Below are 23,233 nucleotides of genomic sequence, written 5' to 3' on the forward strand. Positions count from 1 at the left end.
ATTTGAAACTAAAGCTTGCCGCAAAGGAGAGTGTTAAAACACAGGTCAAGGACAAGCTTGCCCTCCGTGCCTGCAGCAACTTACCAAGTGCTTCGTGAAAGCCGTTTTGCCCTGAATGGATGGGGGGAAAAAATAAAGCATATTCAGCATGAATAAAACATGACAGTGATGTGCTAGCAAACTGTGATCTATTTTGACTGTGATAACAGTGTAAACCTCAACGGGTGAGGACAAGATCACAGTGCGCTGAAACCACGAAGTCAGCTTAACGTGACCACGGTCCACTCAGACTTCTCTGTCACTCCTGCCCGTTCCCCGCGATGTGCTGTGACTGTGATGTGCATCCAGTGAGAGCGAAGTGACACGTGAGCGTGGCGTGACAGCAATGCCAGAAGAGATTTGGCGCTTGCTGTTTGTGGCCAGTTAGCCATGTGAATGCAAAATGTATGGGGCAGTTTGTAAAGAGCTGGTAGTAATCATTTGTATGAATGATTTTGACTGAAGAGCATTTGGGTTTGACTATATGATACAGATTCCTCCTGTAGCAAGCCTCGATACCCATTCAGTTACCACAGCTGTTGGCTGGAAGATTCACCTTATTTAAAGCGTTTTCTGATATTTGATGCTGTCCTTTTTTTGTCTTCACTTGATACCGTACAACAGTGACAGATTATTAACTGAGATACATGTGAAGATCGATATAATATAAAGACCAACACGTCCTTGAGTTTAGTGCACATAATTTTGTAGGGAAGTGTTTTTTCCCCTCTCCATTTGGCTTGATTATTCAAGAGGTCTTTAACCACTACAACAGAATCCTTTTCAGAAGAAGAGCATTTTTCTTTCACCCTAGTTGCTATGAGAACATGAATCATCTCTTTAGCACAATAGCAACAACTGTAGTGCTTAAGTGCATCCACTGATTTTTTACTGTTTGTTCTTTGCTCTCAACAAGATAAGCTGTTGTTATTTCTTTCTTCTTGAACAAGCGTAACATGATTGCTGAAGTAGTGGGAATAATTGGACCAAATAGTGAGGCGGTTAATGTAAACAGAAAGAATTTATCTCTTTCAAGTACAGTAAATTGTCCTCCAAAAATATGGAAATCTTGTCTATTTCTTGTTGTACCCTAGAGCAAATTTTGTTGAGTTTGTTGTCACATCATTATTTTCGGACTCTGTGAAATTGCTAATGAGGAACAGGCTGCTTTCATTGGAACAGTTGTGCGTGTTTAAGGCTGTGATGAGATGTATATAGACCGGGGCTAAATCACTGGCACAGGAAAGGTTAATACTCTCCTTGAACTAAACATCTACCACAGGTGTCAGTTGTCACCAAAATTGTTGCCAGGGAGCCCGGTTGTGGGAGGATGGTGCTGGCTTCAGCTGCAGTGAATTAGCTTCTATGAGAGAGGGTATAAACCATGTAATCTGGTATGTGAGACTCTTTTGATAGCTGTGATGGGAGTGAATTCTGTGGTGGAGGAAGATGCTATCAAGATCTATTTTGCTTGGTCATTAAGACTCTGAGCTATTGCTTTAGATGACCTGCTTTTGGGAATAGTAAGCATGTTTTTAATTTTCTTAAATAACCAGTAAAATTATTTCTTGTCTGTGAGAGGGGAAGGATTTTGGGGTGTACTTTGTATATTCATTTTCAGGCTACTCTTGTTTGCTCTGCACCCGCTGTTAAAGGCAGTATTTTCACAACATTAAGTATGCTTGAGTAAAATGGCTTCTCTGGAGAAGGAGCCTTGAAAAACAAAGGCTGGTGGACTTATTTTGACAGTCTCTTTGTGTTTGCTAGCTGTTGCCTACCTTCCTAAAGCCTTCCTTCCAACCTCCTAATCTTTAACTCCAAAGATGTTTGTGGAAATCAATGTTGTTTGTAGATGAGAAAGATGGGTATCTGTGTCAAGTGGAAATGAAATCTGTTCGAGATGAAATGAGACAAGAGGTTGTGAGAAGTTTGTGGAAGCACTTAAATGATTTGAGGCTAGTGGCTCTTGCTAGGACTTATGTGCCTGGCTGAAGAAAGAAGTTTCTATTCTATCCTCATTTGGCACCTGTGGTTCATATAATCTATGGCCCCTTTTAAAGATGGGAATAAATGCTATGCAAATATGTCTAGACAGGTGAGATATGGCTAATGATCAGCTGAGACAATTTTCCCAACAGCCCTCTTAGATTTTAATTATTTATAGACCTATAAGTACATACTATGCACTTCTGTAGCACAGGTGAATTAGAATGGAAAAAAATGAAAGCTTATATTCAACCAGTGTTTTCAACAGTAGTAAATTATTATGCCAATAAAACATGTAAAATCTCTTCAAGATCAAACAGGTGTTTGGTTGCTGATTCTGGCTTGGAAAAAATAAGTCTGAGTGATTGTTATCTGGTACTGGTAGCTTTGAACAGATAAAAGCAATGGCCCAGACCTTGGCTAAAGTAAATTAATACAACTCCATTGACTTCAGGGAAACAATGTGGATTTATACCAAATGAGGGATCTGTTCTTACTGCTTGATAAAAATCTAGAGGTTAGGCTTCTTCATCAATTTTTATCTAAGGACTAAAGGAGGAAAAGATAATAGGGCTACAAGTAGGGATATGATTCAGTATTATTCTGATCTTAAACTTCTAACTTCGGGCAAAGAGGTCTGAATACTTGGCATGGATCTTCCTTAAGTTTGATGATCTGCTTTACCATTGTATTTAGTTGTTTGCAGCTAGTAATATATTGAATTAAACTAAGATTATATGCAATTAAGCAAAAGAAGAGTATTGCATTGACTGTTGTTTATAATGCCTCATTAATTTGTATTATGTTGTTAATGTAGGGTAATCCACCAACATCATTTAAACATGAAAATACCTAGGTAATCTGGTCAACCACACTAAGCTTCTAATCACTCTTTTTGGATACTTCCTGAAAATGACTGGGACCTGATTATGCTATTTTTATATGTCATGTTTTCCTACTGGGAGAAAAAAAAATCTTGAGGCTCCTGTTGCCTCAACAGCAAGAAGACAGCAGAAGCTCTAAATGCAGAAGTAACCAGTGCTATTAATAGAAATAAAACCTTAAAGATATATATTAAGAAATAATCCATTTGTAGTAGTAAAACCAGTTTCTTGGAATTAACTAGATTTTGATGGCTTAATTGTAATTTGTGAAAGTTGACTTCAAATAAGTACAGAATCATGATGAAATTTATAGATAATATAGAGAAATCTGACATTGTTACTTGTGACTGATTATGAATCACAATTTACTGTCAGGGATATGTGTGTTCTGTTCTTGGACTTAGTGAAAACTAGGTGTTGGGAACTAAGTATATTGCTTTGAGTGTGGGCCTTGTTTTGTTTCATCAAAATGAACAGTAAAACTCCAGCCGGTTTCCAAGGCAGTGGGACTTACCTTGATTGTCCTCTTTGCAGGCAAATTCTTTGGGGCAGGTCACATTTTATGCAGTTATAGGGAAATTTATGTTGGTAACTTGTAGGCAAAGACCGTTTCACAAAGCTGCGATAACCTTTCCTTATGGCAAATGAAGATCTGTGATTGACTGCTACAAAAAATATTTTAAGAAAATGGTGAAATCCTGCAACTGTTTTGTTTTATAAAAATCTAGTGTCTCCCATAATTTAAGATTTATTTTCAGAAAAAATCGATTTAAAATTAGCCGTTAAGAATGTTGTTTCAGGCCTAAACCTTATTTGAGTGAATATTAACTGCTAGTGATGACCAGTTTTTTTTCAAGAATTATGTTTTAAGTTATGGACATATTATGACTTATCTGATGTGTAGTTTATATATCTGGATCATTAGTAAAAACAAATATCTTAACACTTGTTTGAAATCTTAAATGCAATCTAGAAATACTGTTATTTAACCGACTTTTCAGTTAATATTATTTCCTTATGTTTGAATGTATTACCATTATAGTGTTCCTGAGGTCTGATGCGAAGACCTTCAATCCAAGGAATGGCCTCAATAGCGGTGGGTCTTGGAGTGAGCTGTGGTTGTTTCTAGGTCCTTAGTGTCCCTTGTGCAAATCGATGGGTAATTCCCCACTGACGCAAGAACAATTTCCTAAGATAGCAGGGCTGTTGGAGCCTGCAGGACATAGGTTCAAGCTCCAAGATACGTGGTTTGAACCTGCTTTTCCCTGGGAGGCTTGCTTGGTTTTTTAAATACTTTGCAGGAAAGCAAAAGGTGGAGAGTGGGATCTCTTTACTGCCTGACTCGGCAGTGCTTTTGCCAGTGGGTGCAACGGCTTGATTCACAGAGCACAGCACTCCAACCATGTGAGATCGCAGAAGCGTCTTTTTGAGTCCTTCAGATGCCTATGCACATTGAGTTCATTGCACGTGGCTCTTGTGATATCACTGAGCAAGAGAGATATAAAATGTCTTAAAGGCTCCAACTGTTACAAAAATAAATCTTGCTGATTCTGATTCAAGCGAAACAAAAATTAACATAAACTCACTATCAGCAGGATCTTAATTTGATTTTTCTTTATTTTTTTCCTTCCAACTTGTTAAGATGTGTTCTTCTTTAAAATCTCCACATAATAATAGAGAACTGGTTTTCCCACCCCTTGTACACAGCATCATCAAGACATAAAATATGTTTCTGGCCATCTGAGTATAATAATGAAGCAGCTGTACAGCTCACTTTGGTTGTTTATACCTATTTGGGCTCAGACCTGTTGCAGTGTCCTCTGGATGAACCTTTCTCATCTCAGACCCTGCAATTTGATGTCTGCTCCAAGCATTGGTTAAAGACCAAGTTTCAGCAGTTCATTTACTCTGTGTGAAATTTAGTGGATTTAAATCATCACCTTTCTGGTGAAACATGCCAGTTTGAGGCTTGGAGATCTCGTGGCTTTGTTTTAAATAATATCTGGGGCTGGGCTTCAGCCTTTGGCTTTGAAACCTGTCAGTATGTTGTGTAGACTCGCAAAGTAAATCAGTGCAATTTGTTATCATAAACCATTGCATGTGGGATTTTTTTTTGAAAGAACTAAGAAAATTAGTTATATATAGTGGCTGTATATATGTACAAGCACAGTGAGGTGAAGTATCTCTAATTGTTTGAATTGATACTAGCTTATTTAAATGGCTTTCGTGCACACCTCGGCTAGTTTAGTTTAGTTTAGCTGTCAGTCCTTCCAACTCCAGAACTGGGAAGGGGATTTTGTCCTACTCATGCTAATGTGTTTCTGATGAGTGTGCATCCTGTGCAATACCTTCAACTGTAATTAATTAATGGATGTTCATGTAGCAATTCTTTTTGCTGTGAAACTGTTCCCTACCAAACTGTCTTTAAATCTTCTGTGATGCTACTTTTCCTCTTAAAACTGAAGGTCACCTTCATTCAGTATGGAAATTGGTCTAGGTACTCAGCCCTTTTTTCTTTTTTCTTGGGTTTTTTTTAGGGTCAGAACGGCCCCTCACTGGGATTGCTGTCAGCCAGCATGACAACCAGGGAGTTCTGCTGGAGAAGTACTTTGAGGTATATGAAATTACTATCAGAGATTTGCCACTGACCATGTCACTTTGCATGCAACATATCCAGCAAAAACATTCATATGCTGAAATAACTGTGAACTTACAGGATGTTAGCCCAGGATAACTACAGCTTTACTGTGATACAATCTGGCTTGTAAATTTTTATCCTGCATACAAGCCCCCAAATACATGCATAACACAACTTGAACCGTGTTATCACTACTACACAAGCTAGTGCTGTAAAAATGCAACCGAAGCTAAATTTAAATACATGTGTAAGTGCAAAGCACTCAGCTTCTGTAACAAAGGTAAAATTGGGCTCCTGTGATAAAGATATATGTCCTTAATTTAGCCTGAGAAATCACCAAACTCATTGTGTTGATGGTATGACCTGAACTAATCTTCTGTCCAGATTTTCAAAGATGAAAAAATTCAGAAAACTAATCTAGTGCAATGCTGATAGCGTATGATGGTTGAGAGGTTGTAACATTATTTTAAAATATTATAATGTAGCTGATGTGGGATTTTCTGTAATGTAACATCAGTTGTCTGTTATTTGCTTCAGACTATATTTACATGGGAGAATAAGACTAAAAAAACTCAGCAGGTCTGTTAATACTCAAGGTACAGGTTATCATAAATGCTGGTAATGTTTTTCTATTCCTGTTTTTTTCCTGTTATTACAGGGTTTTATGAAACTTAAGATATGTGGCAACATGAAACGTAATGTAACCTGGTATTTTCCTTGTTTGATGCTGCTTGTCATTTCTCTAAATCAAATGCGAGTGCTACCAGGTGCCCAGGCCCTTTAATAATCTGTTATACACAGTAGTCTACATAAACAGAGTAAACTCCTAGAGCACACTATACCTTCCATCTACACTAGTAAATGATTTTATTCATCAAACACATCAAAACAATTCTGGGTGAAGAGTACTGGAACAAAAGTCTGGTATGTTGGTAAAGATGCTGTACTCAGTTTAAATTGGTTAAAATCTCCGTTCACCGGTTCTAAAAACATTCATTTCTCTTGGAGGGTTTTGCGGTCTGAAGCTTCTCCTATGCTCAAGAGCTGCCTCTGGCTGGTCTTATGCCTGAAGAAGGGATTTGTTACTGAGGAACAATCTGAGAAACTACTGGGTGGAGGGGCTGAAACCATCCTGCTTTGAAGCAGGAAAAACCTTGAGGTGTGACAGTGCGGACAAGAGTTTGTTTTGTTTCCTTGAGTGTAATTTTCCTTGCTTTGAGAACCTGGGCTACAACTCCTATTTTCAAAAGATTCTAAAGGCTGTTTTTCTTCTTTGTATAAGGACTTTTTTTTTTTTGGTATTATCTACCTAGTAACTCTGGCCAAATATTTACATCACCCCATGAATGTGCTATATAGAGAAGTTGCGAAGAAAGTTGTTCCAGCCCTGGGAATCTTATGATACAGATATAAAATATAACAAGCCAGATAAGTGTGGTGGTGAGAGAATGAAAGAATGAAATGGCAGTAGCAGAGAGAGTATCAGAGTGGAAATAAAAGTTTCATTCTAAGTCCCTGCCTATAGGATATCTTGGACAAGTTTCCAGTACTGAAATCTCTACTATTATCCAAAACTTGGCCACAATTGATTGCTGTAGTTTCCAGACTCATCCTGCATGCATCATAAGGAACCAAACTACCAAGTTATTTTAAAATAATAGTATAGCATTTGCAAGATTCCAAATTTTCCCAAATAGCATCTTGGGTGAACTGCAAGAGATGCATCTTACAGGACCACAGCCTGCTCTAGCAAGCCTAGAGAAACTCCACTGACTCAAATGGAAAAATCAAAGGATCCAGAAACTTTGAACTTTTTTCCCCCCCTTTAAACTTTTGGACTGTTTTATTAAAATGGTAAAGAATTAGAAAAATATTTCTAGTTAATGTGTAGATTGAGAATATGTTAGGGAGATGGCCAATGAAAGCCAAGTCATAGCCTGTTTTGCAGGCAGGGTATTTTGTACAGCTTAATCTGCCACTAAAAAGTTGTCATTCAGCAATGGTTACCGCAGTATCAACAACTGAAATACCACAGCTGGTGTAGGAAATATAATAAGTAGTTGTCACAGGAGATTCAGGGTAGGAAATAAGTGTGCTATCTCCAAGGATAGTCTTTTTAATGCCTATTTTTATAGGCAAGGTTCATCTCTGTACTGTTAGTAACTCCAGATGTTGCTTCCAGCAGGGCATAGCAAAGCAGAATCCGGTGGGGAAAGCAGGCAAATGAATTATGATATAAAGCACTTTTGTTCAGACTTATTCTGGAACAAGATAGCCATATGACGGAGTCTGTTACTATAGTCTTTAACTCAAGCTTGGATACCTTTAAAGAAGTTGTGTTCCCATGTTTTTTAGACTTAAGGATCATTATGAATATTGAATTAGGATACTAATGACCTTGATGGTTACTCCCTCCTTGTTGGGGTAGTTTTTGTTAGTGACTGTGTATCATACAAGAGTTCTTTAATAAATCAGTAAGTAGGAGCTTGATCTAGCTGTGTTTTTAATGACTACAAGCTCAGTGAGTTAAATCTCAATCCGCCAGGACAGTGAAGTTATCTGAAAATGTTCCCCATCTTTGTGTCTAACACACTCCTTGTAATAAATGCTTACTTGTCTTTTCACAGATCAAATTAGTAGGATACTTACTCAAATACTACTCCAAACGGAAGAAAGTTCACTTAAAGTTGTGTGATGAGAAAGGAAGTTACTTCCAGTAACAAAAAACCCAACAACAGCAACAACCCCCAAAACACAAACTAAAATACCTACTCTGCTAGTTTGAGACTATCAAAATTTCAAACCCTGAAAATAGATGGAATAAGGATATGCTACACACACAACTATGACAGTGGAGTAGAAAGGTAGCGTTTTAAGAAAGCCTGCCCAAATTAAGAGAAGTTTTCTATTCTGTGCTGAATTTCAAGGATCCTTTTTTACTTGGATCTTTAGGTTTTTTTTTTTTTCCCTTCTGCGAAGGCAGAAGCTCAATTGCTTGGTCCCCCAACTTTCTTCCAAGATACTGGCAATCTGAAAGACTTTAATATGAAATGCCACATGAACCACTACAGCTAGGATTTAACCACCTACATCACAATGTACCAAAACCTGATATAAACCAGTTGTCTAGTGCCTAATTTCCACAGGTGTAGAGATAAAGATTGAAAGGAGTAATTCCTCGATTGCACCAATGAGAGGTCAAAATCCCATTCTTGGGATTGCTATGAAAATTAGATCCAGATTCTTTTTCCTGTGGCTGAAAGGAGACTTCAGGCTATCTAACTTCACGTGCTGTTGTACAGCTTCTAACAAAACGTTTTACTCTAAAAGTGTTAGATGTTAAAATTCCCAACAATACTCACAAAATATGGCTCCTATGCTGAGCTTAATTGAATCTGGTTATTTATTATGCAACATAAAACACTTATTATATGGGATGTGTTCAAGAACGTCTCCATTTACCATATGTTTTCAAAAGTGCTTTATGCAGTGCAAATTGGAAAGATAAATCTGGGCAGTGAAGCCACCAAGGGTCAGGTAGTCCAACCTAAGTCTTCAGAGCCAACTGTGGACTAATCCCTCTTGAGGTACCTTGGATGCCTGCTGCTTACATCGGGCTGTCCTTTTTCTTTCTCCAAAATTGTCTGTCCTCCTCCTGTGGTTTTTGTTTATCTGGTTTTTACGGAGTTCGTCAAGTATAACCACCCAGATGTTGTTCACAGTTGCACATGATTTTCCATTCCTTCCCTCTCCTTTTGTCTTGCTTGTCTGTTATGAAATGTTAGGGTCAGTGCTGTCCTGGCATAGTCCAGCTGCGTAAAAGGCACTATCCAATCACTGTCCATTTATTTTCTTGACAGCACGTGAATGGCAGGAAAACTTGTGTGTGGCATAATGTTGGCTGAAACCAGTGTCTAGGAAGCACAGGAAAATGGTTTTACTGTTGTTTCAGATTCTGCAAGGCTATTTACTGTTCTGTGCAATTTTGCAATTCCTGGCAAGTCACCATAAATGTATAGTCTCACTCTGTTATGAATCCAAGACCATAAGTATTAACATTTCTTTAAATACTTTTTCTGCTTTTCCTTTATCTTTCTTAACACTAGTTAAGATGAATTTTTGAGTGAAGGGGAAGGAGGTGGTAACTGTGTTTTGCTCTTTTGCAATAAGCTGTGCATATAAAATCATACCAATTAGATCCTAGGGCTTCTCTTAAATCTATCTGGCCTTTTATGTTGTCTTGTGATGGGTAACAGAATTCAAGCTTCTGAGGCATTCTATTTTAAGGATGTTGTAAACTTTTTCCAATGTATTTCCACTTAGATGTAAAACAGTGACTCTTCTGTATTTATTTAGCAAATACTTCTTGTAAATGCAAATAATTTGATCTTGTTAATTTACTTGTTCTTATATAAATGCACACATACTCTGCTTATTTCAACAATGCTTGAAAGGAGACTGCCTGGATAGGGGGAAAATCATATGCAAGATTTGTCTTCTATCTCAGATTAAGGTCAGTCAGTTCCTAGTGAAGTAAAGAATGGGAAGATGCACATGCCTGAGCAAAATGTGACACAACAGATGACAGAATCCTTCCCAGACATTGGCACATCTTCTGTTTAGATTAGCATAGTTAAACTTGAGGACTAAACCTTGCTGAAAGTTTTCTATTAAGTTTTTGTTTATGCCTGTGCTAAGAGTCATTTGGGTCAAAAGATGTTTGCTATGTTGCTATATAATTAGAAAAAAAATCTTTGAATATTTGAGATGAATCCAGGTGAAAAATATTCAAGTGATCTCTGTAACTGAAAATGACCTATTTGTCTGACCTGAAGAATTTTTTAGCTGTAATAGTGACTTCTGGTAAGGTTGTTTGATAATGGCTGTTGAATCATGTGGAACTTGTGCTTCTTAAACCAGAGACCAAGATGTTGGTGCCTGAAGTTTGATTCTAGTGTTTCCTACTGAAGTATTTAATGAAACAACTGCTCGGTACAGCTTCAGTTGAGATGCTGACCCTGTACAGTTGTGTCAGATGAACTTCAGATGGTGAAATCCATGTTTAATTTGTTTTGTTTATTTCCCAGCCACATGGCAACATTACATTGACACGGTGATAGTTGTTGACTCACAGCTACTGTGGTTTTGAGCAGTGGGGTTCTGGCCTCTGCGTACTATCATGAGACTCTTCCAGTTGTTGCTTGGAAAATAATTGTGCGTCAAGGCAAAAGGTCAGTTTTGGCTCTATGACCCAAGTGGGAAAGGCATATGGCTTTATGCCATGCTGTGCTACTAAGCAGCCATTTAGTCAACTTTGCCATGGGGTTCCTAATATCAGGAGAGTAACTTGCTGTAGAGAATATTCACACATTCAATTTATAGAAAATTTATAGGAAACTTAAAAACTGTATTCAGTAATATACTTGTTCCCATAAAACTTAGATTGGACCAAGCCAAAACTGAAATATACCGCTGTTTAAACAAACAGGAATAAGTATCCCACACTAGGTTAATTTAATATTACATTCAGATGTTCTGGAATTGAGTGATGGAGCAGATAGGACAGTGATGACCAATTCCTAATAAAAAGGCAGATGATACTTTTTAGCTTATTTATTCTGAAGAGCCATCAGGAATGGCTATGGATAATAGGAAAAGCCCATTTTTACTCTGATTCTTCTAAGAGTTAGGATTATACTTGTGCATATGTCAACCCCCCTCCCCATAATGTCTCTGTTTATAGTACTCAAGTATCCACATTAATTTAACTCACTGCTAATAAAAGTAATACTCCTTACTTTCTGATAGGGTTAGGGGAGTAGTGTAGTTCTAGTCTGCAGTAAAATTCTGTGGACTGTGCTTTCCCAGTATGTAGAGGATGAACCTGTTTGGCAACAGGGAAAGGCACATATGTATAAAGGCTGCATCAGCTATTAGGTGAGCTTGGTAAATGCTCCACTATTTACTGATCGAACACATTTATACAAATAAGTTATTTAAAATGGCTGTAATTTTTTTCTTAAAGCTTGAATTAGCCAAACTCCAGATGTCCCTCACCCTTTCTCTTCTCGGTTTTCTCTTCGTATAGCCTCTAGGTGACCAAACATGTTCTTTATGCTTCTCAAATTCCTAGACTAACTAAATATCTGGAGGTGGCCACGTCTGCAGTCCTATCTAATCATGGATTTGAGGGTGAGGATAACAGAACCAAATTAACAAAGAGCCATCATTAGGAAAGCCACTGATGGTCAACCATGATTGAAATAGGCCTGGTTTTTAGGCATATGCTGGTGTTTCAGGATCACCATACCCATGACTAGTTCTTTTCCTGAAGGCTGGCTTTAAATTTAAAAGCATGGAGACACTTTGTAATACAAGCCCGAATAAGATAGATAGTGGCAAATCCAATTTAGTGAAGCTTGGAGCAAAGCAATGATTAACAGAAGACAAAACAGCATGCAGGAAAGTTGGATTTCAAGGAAAGAACCCTATCTGGAAGTAGGGGAAACAAAGCAGAAGCTTTGCCATATAAAGTGACAATGGAGAATAAAGATCAGAAAGTAAAGATAAATCTGTTTTACTGTTCCTCAGGGGAAAGGATGAAAAGCAAGCAAAATGCTGTTGACATGAATAATGCCTTAAACGCGGGAGTAGCTGATAAATGTTCAAGTTCTGTGAGCTCGAACAGAATGCACTTGTGAAGTATGTTTCTTTTCTAACCTAAAACCAAGATGTTGAAGAAAGAATAGAAGTTGATAGTGGAGAGCGTGGGTGTGGGGGGGTTGGGAACTTTAAAGATGGTCTCATTAGAGACGAAACCATTTATGAAATGAGTTTCTTACTGATTCTTGCTAAAGAGCTGCAGCTGGGGAACGACTGTGGCTGGTGCAGAAGCCTTCAGTGTGTTTCCACCAGGGAAGGCTGGTGATCAGGTTGCTGGTTTTGCACTGTGCTCTTAGTTCACTAATGGACTAGTTTCCAATGGACTGTAGGGCCCGGAGCAACTGTATCTGAACAATGCTGACAGACTGCAAAAAATATAAGCATGTGTTATGCCATTTTGTGCCCACTGGCTGCTTGGTTAGGGACTGTCAGCAAAGTAATCTGTAAATTGAGAAATAGTGTTACTTGGATTGTGTCTAGTTGACAGACTGAAGTACTGCTGAGCGCTGTGCAATCAGAAAAATCCTTACGTTGCTAATGACATTAAAGGTTAAAATATCAGGGCATATTTCTGAAAGATTGACATTTCAAGGAGGTTAGTTTTAGGCATCTAATATAGATGTGTACATTGCTTGAATCTTTCAATGCCAGAGGTGCATCTCTGCTGTCTAGGTAGAGAACATGAGCTCTAACCAGACACTTAGATTAAATACTTAAAATTAGGCAGTGCAAATATGCGCTTGGGACATGGTTTTGCATCTGAATGTGTGTGCAGCAGAATGAGGTGCCCATCTAGGAAGACTTTACTTGAGTTGTTTTTTAAATGGAAAGTTCACTTATGCTTAGTATAGACCAGCTGAAGCTGAAAAGAGCTGAGATACTCTCAGACACTGGGTGGCCTGTGAGGGTTTCCAGCCATACCATAAGGCTTGTCTGCAATGCATGGTTACCTTGAACTATAACTTCAGCTTTGGCATTAGTCCACCTCCCATCCATATATTGTATCTGCATGAAAATTGTTCAGAGAAAGGATGAAGTAACTTCCACGAACCAGCAGGGAGGAGAGCTGCAAGAGGTGGTGGAAAGTAAATCCTTGTGCTGGAAGGGTTGCTACTTTGGAGGCATATCTGTTAACAGCTCTCTTAAAAGACAGTCTGTTAGTTATGGAGACACAATATTGCCTTGTGTTATTACCATGCAGAGACTCAACGGAATTTTATTTCAGCCTTTATTTTGAAGGATATATGTGTATTCTGCTTGAAACAATTCCTAATTTGAAAGAAATGAAGGTTATGTAGTTCTTCCTAATCCAAATTCTCTTTAAAGAAATAGCTTCCCTGTTGCTTTTTGCTTCTATCCTCATAACTAAATGAAAGAAGTTAAGTCATTAGTACACTCTGCTGGTCTTCAATATTCTTTGTACAAAGTTATGGGGAAAGTAATCGATAAACATTTTTGTTTCTTTTAGTCTCATGGTTGTAGTGTGATTGCAGTGGAACTGAGAGCAGAGATCCATCTTTAATGCTGCTTTTTTCCCAATAGAGCTTATGAGCCAATACATGTTGTTTACTCAAGGGGCCATATGCAGCTAATCTTTATGGAAATAAAGGATGAAAATATTCATATCTAGTAACATTTAGCTAACTTGTTTTCTCCCATCTAAGTAGGGCAGGTAAACATATCCCTGATATAGAGTAAATCACTTGTTTGAAGGATTTTATTATTTTCCCTATTCTTTTCTGTGTGTCTTGAACTAAGAAAAATAAATCCATAAAAAGAATACATTAACCTAATATAGGTGCATTGAATATCTGCTGCTACTTTCTGCACGGTATAATTCTCATCTGATTTACTTCAAAACATTGTGATTGCAGCTGTAGAATAGCAACAAATGCAAACTAAAAATACTTAGAATTACTGAGTAAAAAAGCTGTCTCTTTAATAGCATAAAATCGGCTGGGACCAGATGGTATAGCACAATCTCCATCCACATCCTTCAGCAGGAGAGCAATTGATGGTTTTTAAATTCACCTTTTCAAAAGTGAGTTCCTTAAAAGCCAGGTAAAGGCCACAGCTATCGGTAAGATTCAGGAGTTCAGGCAGGCAGGGACCAGAAAAGCTCAGACAGTCACCAAATAGAGCAGTAAAAAATGAATTACTTCAGGATGTGGAATCCTATATGGTTCCTCTCACCACCAGCACCATCCCAAAAGGAAAAGGTGAATATATTTTTGTAGTACTAGGGGACTTCTTGCATGCGAGCTGAAAAACAAGTGCTATTTCTGGAAGGATATCACCAAATATTTACTGAGTCGATAGGAGGTGATGCTTTTTTCAGTCTTAATGTCGATAAATAGTGAGGATGTTCTGAAGGAGCTACTTTTTTTTTTTTAAAGGTTTGGACGAATGACCAGAAAGGTGATTTACTTGAACTTAAAAGGAAAGATAAGTAAGGGGAAGTCTCTCTAAATAAAGTACTAGACTTCCAAAGGACAGGCACTGATAAGTTAATGAAACCGATGAAGTCTGCTGGACTGAAGAGCTGTTTGAGCTGAAAGTGGAGGAGGCAGGGAATTTGTCACAATCTCTGGAACTTGTGTCCCAAACCCATATAAGGATGGGCTGCAGCTCTCCCTGAAGCTATGACCCTTGCCTTATGGGCTTCCCTGCTTATTTGTTTCCCCTGCTCCCTTCACTTTAAGGTAATGTGCTTTTTGTAGGTAAGGCAAAAACTTTTAAAAAGCCTTATTAGAGCATGCCAAATGCCTGCAAGGAAAATTCAAAATCAAACAAAAAACAAAGCCCCCAAACAAATGGCTGAAGAGAAAAGACAATTCTGTCTTAGAGGTAAAGTTATAAATAAGCAAGGAGCAGGTGAACTTCACCCTCCTCACAGAGGACCCCGAGACAAGCCCTTCTTTGCCCAAGTGACTGCTGCTCCACCATCATTTTTACACAACACAACTGCCCAGTGGGGTGGATTTCCTTCCCTCCTGCTGTTCTCCTTTTGTGCCTGGCTGCATGTTCCTGTCACCTCTCCCAGAGCAGCACTAGCATTCATTGATCTGGTTAGCCCAGCAGTAATAGTAAAAGATTAGCCTGCAGCTGAATTCCTTCCCTGCCATTGCTCACCCTGCAGCCATCAAATGCTAATGCCCATGGGGGTGAAGAGAGGAAATCTGTGCCCAGAGTGAAGGGGGTATCTCTTCCAAAAGAGGGCATGTGCTGATGGTAAGTGTTCACAGAGCCATCCCTTCAGATGAGCCGGGTAGGTCAACTGCTCTGTAGGTGTGTGATCCGAAAGGGTGGTGAGAAAATCACCTGCCTGCCGCTGGAGAGGCAGCAATTATGAGAAGATGTGCAGCTCTGTTTGTTCTAGCCTGGCACAACTGCTCTGCATCTCATCCAGCCTCTTCAGAGAGTGAAGTTATTCACTTGCAAATGACTGTAAGAACAGAAAATAACGAAAGGAACAAAATTGGCTTTAGCTGAGTAATGAGAAGGGTGGAGAGAATCCTTCCTGTAATACCATGGAAGACAGTCTTGCTTTTTTTTGCCTTTATCAGATGGATGATGATGAAATGCATACTAATCTATCAGAAGGCTAGGAAATAGGTAAATGGTTTTAAGACCTCATTTGGTTAATGAATTAAAATGCAGAAGAAAAAGAATCCATGTAGATATACCCACTTGGTCATTTATCATTGCAAGCACTCCTAACAACCATGCCAAATTCAGGCTTCAGGTTATTCACTAATAGCCACAGGCAAATGAAATTAGCATACTGGTGAATAAATTAATCCTAGTCCAGGAGGAAACTTCTGTATCCTTATGAAGTGCTGAAGTACAGTGCAAGACTATTGTTTTGGGTTTTTTCCCCACAGGGTGTGAATAATACACCAGAGATAAACTGACCATGTAGAATGAGCAGAATGTCATCTAGGTGACACCTGTAGGCTGAGAAATGGGAACCTGGGGAGAGTATGGGGTTGGAAAGGCCAAGGAAGATGCTCAGCAGCATTCCTTTTAAAGTGCTCAGCAACTGAACACAGAAAAGTACATTATCGTACTAAAAAAACCCAAACTCAAAAACCCAACAATAAAAAAAAAAATTTACCTGAAAGTGCAGAAACTGGGGAAATAAGGAGAGAATTCCATAAGCTGCCTGTTTCTTCATGGCTCTCCTGTTGGTAGCATTTGACCTGGTTTTCAGCTGTAGATAAAAAGTGACTCCAAATATTTGGGGGGGGGGGGGCAAGGAAGGACTCTCATTAATGCTGTTTTTTTGTTGGTTTGTTTTTTTTTTTAACTTGGATTTTTGAGAAGCAGTCCCAAAAAGAATATGGTCTGTAGTATGACATTATAATGTAGTTTCCCATTATAATGCCCAAATTGTAGTGACGGTGAGAAGATGATGACATGCCTCCCTGAAAGGTCTGATGTAACACTGTGCCTAACAGATAAAAGAGGAGGAAGAAGGAAAAGAGGGGAAGGAGAGGGATAAAGCAATGACGTGGTGCAGTTAGCCCTTGCAAGTACCTCTTGAAGATGGTACTATTCAGAAATTATTCTCCTGTTGCAAGTATTTGTCAACTGAAGTATTTTTAAAAAAGAAGAGATGACTGTATCCGTTCTGTCGGGAAACGGGTTGGATGTTTGCTAACAAGTGAGGTAAAACAAGGTAATGTGTTTGACAGCTGTAATTCTTCAAATAGTCACAGTGGCATTACTCTGCCCACGCGTGGTATTCCCTTGACTTTAAAGGCACTTCCTATTACTCATTGGCACTGGTCCCTGCTGGCACATCTGCTGCAGGGCAAAAGACTAAAGTAAAGGAATACATGTAAGGGATAGGTATCTTCCTTTTACTAGACACTGGTCCAAGAGGATGGATAAAGCTTCCTGTTTCTTCCTTAATTGCCAGAACTATGTGTTTGGTTGTTAATGGGTTGGGGTTTTTTTTTTTTAGTACTTAGAAGACAGAGAAGAAGAGTGCCAGTCAAAGATTGCTAGACTGGATGACTATGGTACAATCTTACACATAACAATTTCTTGCATCTAGTGTCTCTGATTTCTGTTTGAGCTACCAGATATCCAGAAAGATACTGCTACACTCACTTGATGTACCATGAAGAATTGCTTTGCTATTACATTGAAGAGCTGGGTACAAAAAGGGACTGGTGTAGCACTCATGGTGTGGGGGAGATTGTCTGCATTGTATAGGGCCCTGAGAAAATTTGTTCTAGCATGTTTATGAGTACTGAGACTATAGGACACTGGAGATTTTTATCTTTGCCCCACAGTGTGTTCTTACTGGTCTTTCACCCCCCTTAAAATCACTTCTAATTGGGGATATCTTGAATTTTCATTTTGCTGGGCATGCGGTGACAGCTCTGCTGCAAAAACAAACATTCCCTGTGCAGCGTAGTCCATCACTGTAAGCCACTCAGCACTGTTGTTGCAGTGATATAAATGGATCTCCATGCAATGAGATAGTGATTAATAGCAGGTAGAGCACAGTGCGCAGAGATGTGGTACTGTATTCTTCACCCCCCCAGCAGTTGTCATTTAATGCACTCTATCAGGAGCAGTTTTATGTAATAGACATGGGAAGATCCATAAAAGTAACATCTGAGACTGCAGTAGGGCAAGTATTGATTTACTTGTTACAATAAAATTTTTGTCATTACGATGCAATTGCTCTATCTCTGGAAGAATTGATATATGTTGTTGGAAGCTACAACCCACTACGCAAAACTTTTTTTTTTTTGTCTTCCATAATTTCCTGTAACTCTTCTAAAGAATCATTATTCCTTATTACATAGGCCTGGCATGCCACCTATTTAGATAAATGCCTGAACAAGTGTGCAGTAAATATTCACAGCAGCTCATGTTTCAACTATATATGCCACTAATTAGATAATTTAGTGGCTCAAATAAACAAACACAAAAATAGAAGCAGACCTGAGAAAACAGTGGAGTAAAATGTACTGTCACTGTCATTCTGTGGACCAGGATACCAACTTTTAGTCTGTATTAAGTGGCTCTAATATACTATAGATGTGAAAAATAAAGGAGGAAAACCAATGAGAGCGGAAAGAAAACCCTAGCTCACGCTCAGTTACCCAGGTAGAGTAACAAATGATCAGGGAATAGTCAAAATATTGACTCCCCCGCATCATGTTTGTTTATCCATATGTTTTTGGCACCTTTCTTGCCAAAAGCTCAGGGAACATGCCATGCTGAGCGTACCCAGGATTTCAATATCTAGAGTCCTTTGTTTACAGATCTCAAAGCACTTGTCAAAGGGGAGAAGCATCATTGTCTTTCATTTGACAGAGGAGAAATATAATGTGGCTCACCCAAGGTCATGGCAGAAAGCTCCCATGCAAATAAGCTGCTGGGTTTTTCTGCCCGTGTTTGCCTTTTAAGGTAGATAATGCAGTGCTTAAAAGTGCTGGCAGGAGTCCTGGCCTCGCTGTGCTGGGGACTCTCACGTGCTAACTCAGATGATGTGGAATTGATGCAAGAAACACAGCAAATGCTTTTTCCATATCGGTGACTTTTTTTTTTTTTGCAGAATTTTGACCTGTTGACAGGTTTACAGTTTTCCTTATGACTTCCTTACAACTTCATTTATCAGCCCTGTGGAATCTTTAAATTAGATTCTCCTTAGATTAAACCCATAGATCCTGAAACTGTTAAGCAATTGAATTAAGCAGGATGGAGACAATAGATGGAAGTTTTCTTTGGAATATCAGCATGAACCATTGCAGTCAACGGTGATGGTGCCTGTGTGAAGGCACCTTAGATCCTCAGGTTGGCACAATTCAATCTTGTTTGTTATCTGAACACCGTGTCTGATGTGGCACATGTATAATTATTCATATACTGGCTGTCATTTTCATTGCTATTCCTGATACTAGTAAGGTCTGGTTTTGTTCTTGCAAATTTTCAGAAGCGAGTGTCAGGCAGGAAGGAATCATAGGTTTTCCAAACTGGTTTATTTTTAATCTCCCTTACCTCGTAACTGGCAGGGAGCTCCTAATTTGCTGTTTTCTTCTTGATTGTAGTTTTTGATAAAAACAGCTAGCGATTCTATTGGTCCTAGCATGCTCTCTGGCTAGACTGTGGATTTCCTTGTTTTCTTTCATCAAAACTTACCCAGTGCTTTAAAAAGAGCACATGATGCTTTTTTCCTAAGACCTTGCTTCAAAAATTAGTTGTGTGGCTGGCATATTGTGTGTCAGTCACTGAAACATTCGGTGATACAGAGAAGATACATCACCCGTTTAACAGTGATGCGGTTCGCTCCTTTTTATCAGTTAGGACAAAGACGGTGTTCAAAATCTGCTCTAACATATTTCACAAGGCTCCAAGCTTCCCTTTCAGGTAACCCCTTTGTTCAGTGCAGAGGGTTCAGATACTGAGGTCTCACAGTCTGATACTCACTGAAAGTTTTGATGGTAAAAGCAGTATTCACATCGCTCGGTTGAAGCACTGAGTTTAGGACACTCTGTGGTCAGCAGAGATGAGGATGAGCTTGCTTGGAGTGGGGCTGAGGGCATGGGAGTTAGACTGGAAGAAACCCAAGTGGAGAGTGGCTTTAATATAACAAGGGACTGCTTTGGCTGGTAAGAGGTGAAGAAGTGGTCGTGGTGCTGTGTGAGCAGATCTTGCCATGTGCTAAGGCAGAGAAGCTGCTCTTGGAAGATCCTTGCATTGAGCTAGTAAAAATGGGGTGCTTTAAGGACAGTGTTCCAGGCTTGACTCTGCCTTTTATCATCTTAAGGGTTTTAAGGTGGTTTCAACATTGATTTTCATGTCTGAGTTTTTCCATGCTGGATTTTCATTATTGCTCAGATAACACAAACAACAAATATTTGTGGTTACCAATCAGCTGATGAAAATATGAGGATTGCGTGACTTTGTAGTCGGATAATTCAGTATCAGCTAAGGTTAGTATCCAACAACAGCCAAATGAACACTCAAGAGAGGTCAATAAACTGCGAATAAGATCTCTTCTGGATTATTCTTTTTCCATCATCAAGCTGTTTGAAATGAACTTCACGTTTTACACAAAGAGGCTTGCTAGCACTTTGTGGTCATTTGTAAACTGATCAAGACTGAATCACTTACCAGTCTATAATGTTCATGCCTGTGCTGCTTGATATAAAACACAAAAATATGTAATGAATAAATAAAAGATACCATTTTGGCATTAATTCTCAGCATCCAAGGAATATACTGCTTTTCAGTAGTAAGATAATTTCCAGCTATTCAGAGCTAAGCAGAAATATCATACCACATCGCTAAACATCCGTGGTTTATATAAAAATATAGATTTCCTTTAAGTGCTTTGCTTAAGTCTTTGGTAAGTCGTATTTATGTTATTATTGTTTATGTTCCGAGAAGGCAGTAGAAGGACAGCATTGTTGCAGTTTATGTGGTTTCATGATTCACACTTGATGAGGTCACTATCAAATGAGGGAAAAGCAACCACTGACAAGTTTATAGCCATGCTGTACCCTAGGACCCATGGCGAGGACACAATAGCACAGGCAGGTTGCTGTGGTTTCAGAATTGGTATTTTATTTTCCCAAACCTGTTTTTGTTTTGATTTGCTAAAATCAGCCCACCCAAAAAGGCATCATTTTTACCTGAAGTTTGACTTTGCCATGGCTTGAATATATTCATCTGGTTAAATATCACCACCTCACAGCTAATGACACTTGGGATTTGCAAGGTTCAGCATTTTGCAGAGACTTCAGTCGAATCCTCAGTAGAGTGCAACCAACCCTAAATTAAAGTGCAAGTGGAAGAAAAGGGGACAGTAAAAAGTAATGATGGTGAATGGTGCAAGAGGCAAGTGTCTGGTTCTTATGGATGATGTAATTGGGCAGATCCAGACTACAAAGGTTTTGACTCCAACCTTCCTGATGCAGACTTTTTCCCTGCCATGTCAGGAGTTTGTTTATTGCATTGTCACATTCTGTCTGCTTTGTCCAAATTTCAAGGAAGTACTTAGGAATCTCAAGGGAGACAAAGGAGTGATGCAGTGGATGTAGTCAGAACAGACAGGTGACGCTGGTACAGCAACAATCCTTATGTACAACAACTTTTTTTGGATCAAAGTTGTTTCTGCCAGTTAGAACTACTTTTATTTATGCTACCTAACTGTTAAAGGTACCTTTGACTAGGGAAAAGGACTGTTACCCTGTTTAAGGCACCGGTTTGGATATCTGGGTGCTGTTTTGGGGGTTGTGTTGACCTGTGTGTCAGGGTAACAGTTGTATTTCTGTTTCTTCATCTGCCCAAGGTCAATAGGAACCAACCGTGCTGGTGGGTGAAGGATATAGTAGATGATGATTGTTTCATGGAGATGGCTGTGGTGAATCTCTCATTTATCTATGGGTTGTTAAGCATGATCTGCTGATGTTTCTCAGCCTTTTTTGATGTCTTGATTGGGCAGTGCTGGGTTACAGGGGAAACTTGTAGCATGTCCAGCTGTACTGCAGTGTTCTACCTGTCAGTCTGTCCAGCTTCAGGCTTTTAGGTAACACATACCAACAGGAAAGGCAGAGTGGTTATTAAATGCTGGCCAGAGGTTAGACTTACACTGAGCTGTGGGAAGGGAAAGAAGAGCATTTGCTTGTCTGGCTTTTGTTGTAACATTTGAGAGCGAGGCAGACAGGGTCATTCAGCCCTCCTTTGCTAGACCTGAAACTGAAGGGATGTGAAAGCAAGCCAGTTCTTGAAAACATCTTCCTCTTGGCTCTTTCCAACACGATTCTTCAATGTGTTTATTATCATTTGGATGCTTAGGGATCACTGAGTAGGGAGTTTTATCTTAGATTGAGTTTGCAGGGCTTGGACTTTGCTCTTCGAAGCTGGTGTCAGAAGCACTGTGCAGAGCTGAAGTGAACCATGATCGTTTCAATGTTTTTCAACTTTCCCATTTGATATCTCCCTCTCATCTTTGAGATCTTTTCCTTCACTCCATATAGAGAAAAACTTAAATACATATTTTTCTAAGAGATTGCTGTCTAAATTTTCCTTAAGTTAAACCATGTGTTTTGTTGGAAACTTCAGATGTTTATCTGTTTTTTCTGAGGTTTTTTCCCCTTTTATACTTTTACCCTCTCCTTAGGGAGCAGCAAGGCAAAACACCAATGTCTCATCCGGAGAATGTTAGAAGGACAAGAGATAAAGCAGGGTTATATTTGCTCTCAGAACAGTTTAAGACTCCTGCTTGTGAAGCGCTTTCTGTGTGGATGAAGAGCAGTGAATGCAGAGCCATGCGCGTTGGCTCCCTGGGGACCACCGAAGTGAAGCTCCTCTTTCTTGTTCCTCTAGGGAAAGTGGACAAACTGGATGTAGATGGTAGCAGAAGTACTTGCCATCTCTAAAAGGATTAGAGCTCTTAAAGTCTTTAGCAAACGCTTGCCTTTCTACCACTGGAAATAAAGGGCCCTATTCATGTTCTTGGTGGCTATGAATTTGGCACCTTCCAAGAGCGTTACATAATTTCTATTTTTAATAGCTGGGTGCATTATTAGAACAAGGAGGAATATACAGTATGCAACAGACCAAGAATAGAGCAACAGATATTTTCAGATTGAATTTCTCATTTCCAGGCACAAAATTTCTGGGAGTTACGAGCATCATCTGCATAGCTGTTCAGGGACAGGCCTTCCCCAGGGGGACAGTGCCAGGTCTCTGCTAGTGGAGACTATCTACCTGCCCCGTGAAGGGTATTTATGAATTGGAAAAGAAATCCACTCTGTCTTGCTAGTGTGTGTCAGGAGGAAGTCAGCAATTGTAAACCAGTCCTATCTTGGGCTGTTGCCTGTCATCTGAAGTTTCTTATGCTCTAAAAGCAACACTGCAGTCCTATCCAATTTTTTAGCCTAAAACTCATCCAGGAATCCTAAATCATGCTGAGTGATAAATGTAAAAAAATGGCTGCATAATTGAGTGACTGTTTCATCTTTCTTCTTATGTTTCAAGATTAAACAGCCCT

At 39.2% G+C, this 23,233-nt stretch overlaps 1 long non-coding RNA gene across 1 annotated transcript in view; it reads left to right on the forward strand.

Annotated features, from left to right (window-relative positions):
• Nucleotides 1-23,233, forward strand: part of LOC128145999 (uncharacterized) — a 394,153-nt gene that overhangs the window by 271,591 nt on the left and 99,329 nt on the right. Inside the window, exon 8 of the long non-coding RNA XR_008236652.1 lies at nucleotides 5,447-5,523. This is a non-coding gene — a long non-coding RNA (uncharacterized LOC128145999). The remainder of the gene's footprint in view (nucleotides 1-5,446; nucleotides 5,524-23,233) is intronic.

This window comes from Harpia harpyja, chromosome 9 (assembly GCF_026419915.1).
Source record: "Harpia harpyja isolate bHarHar1 chromosome 9, bHarHar1 primary haplotype, whole genome shotgun sequence".
Taxonomy (NCBI): domain Eukaryota; kingdom Metazoa; phylum Chordata; class Aves; order Accipitriformes; family Accipitridae; genus Harpia; species Harpia harpyja.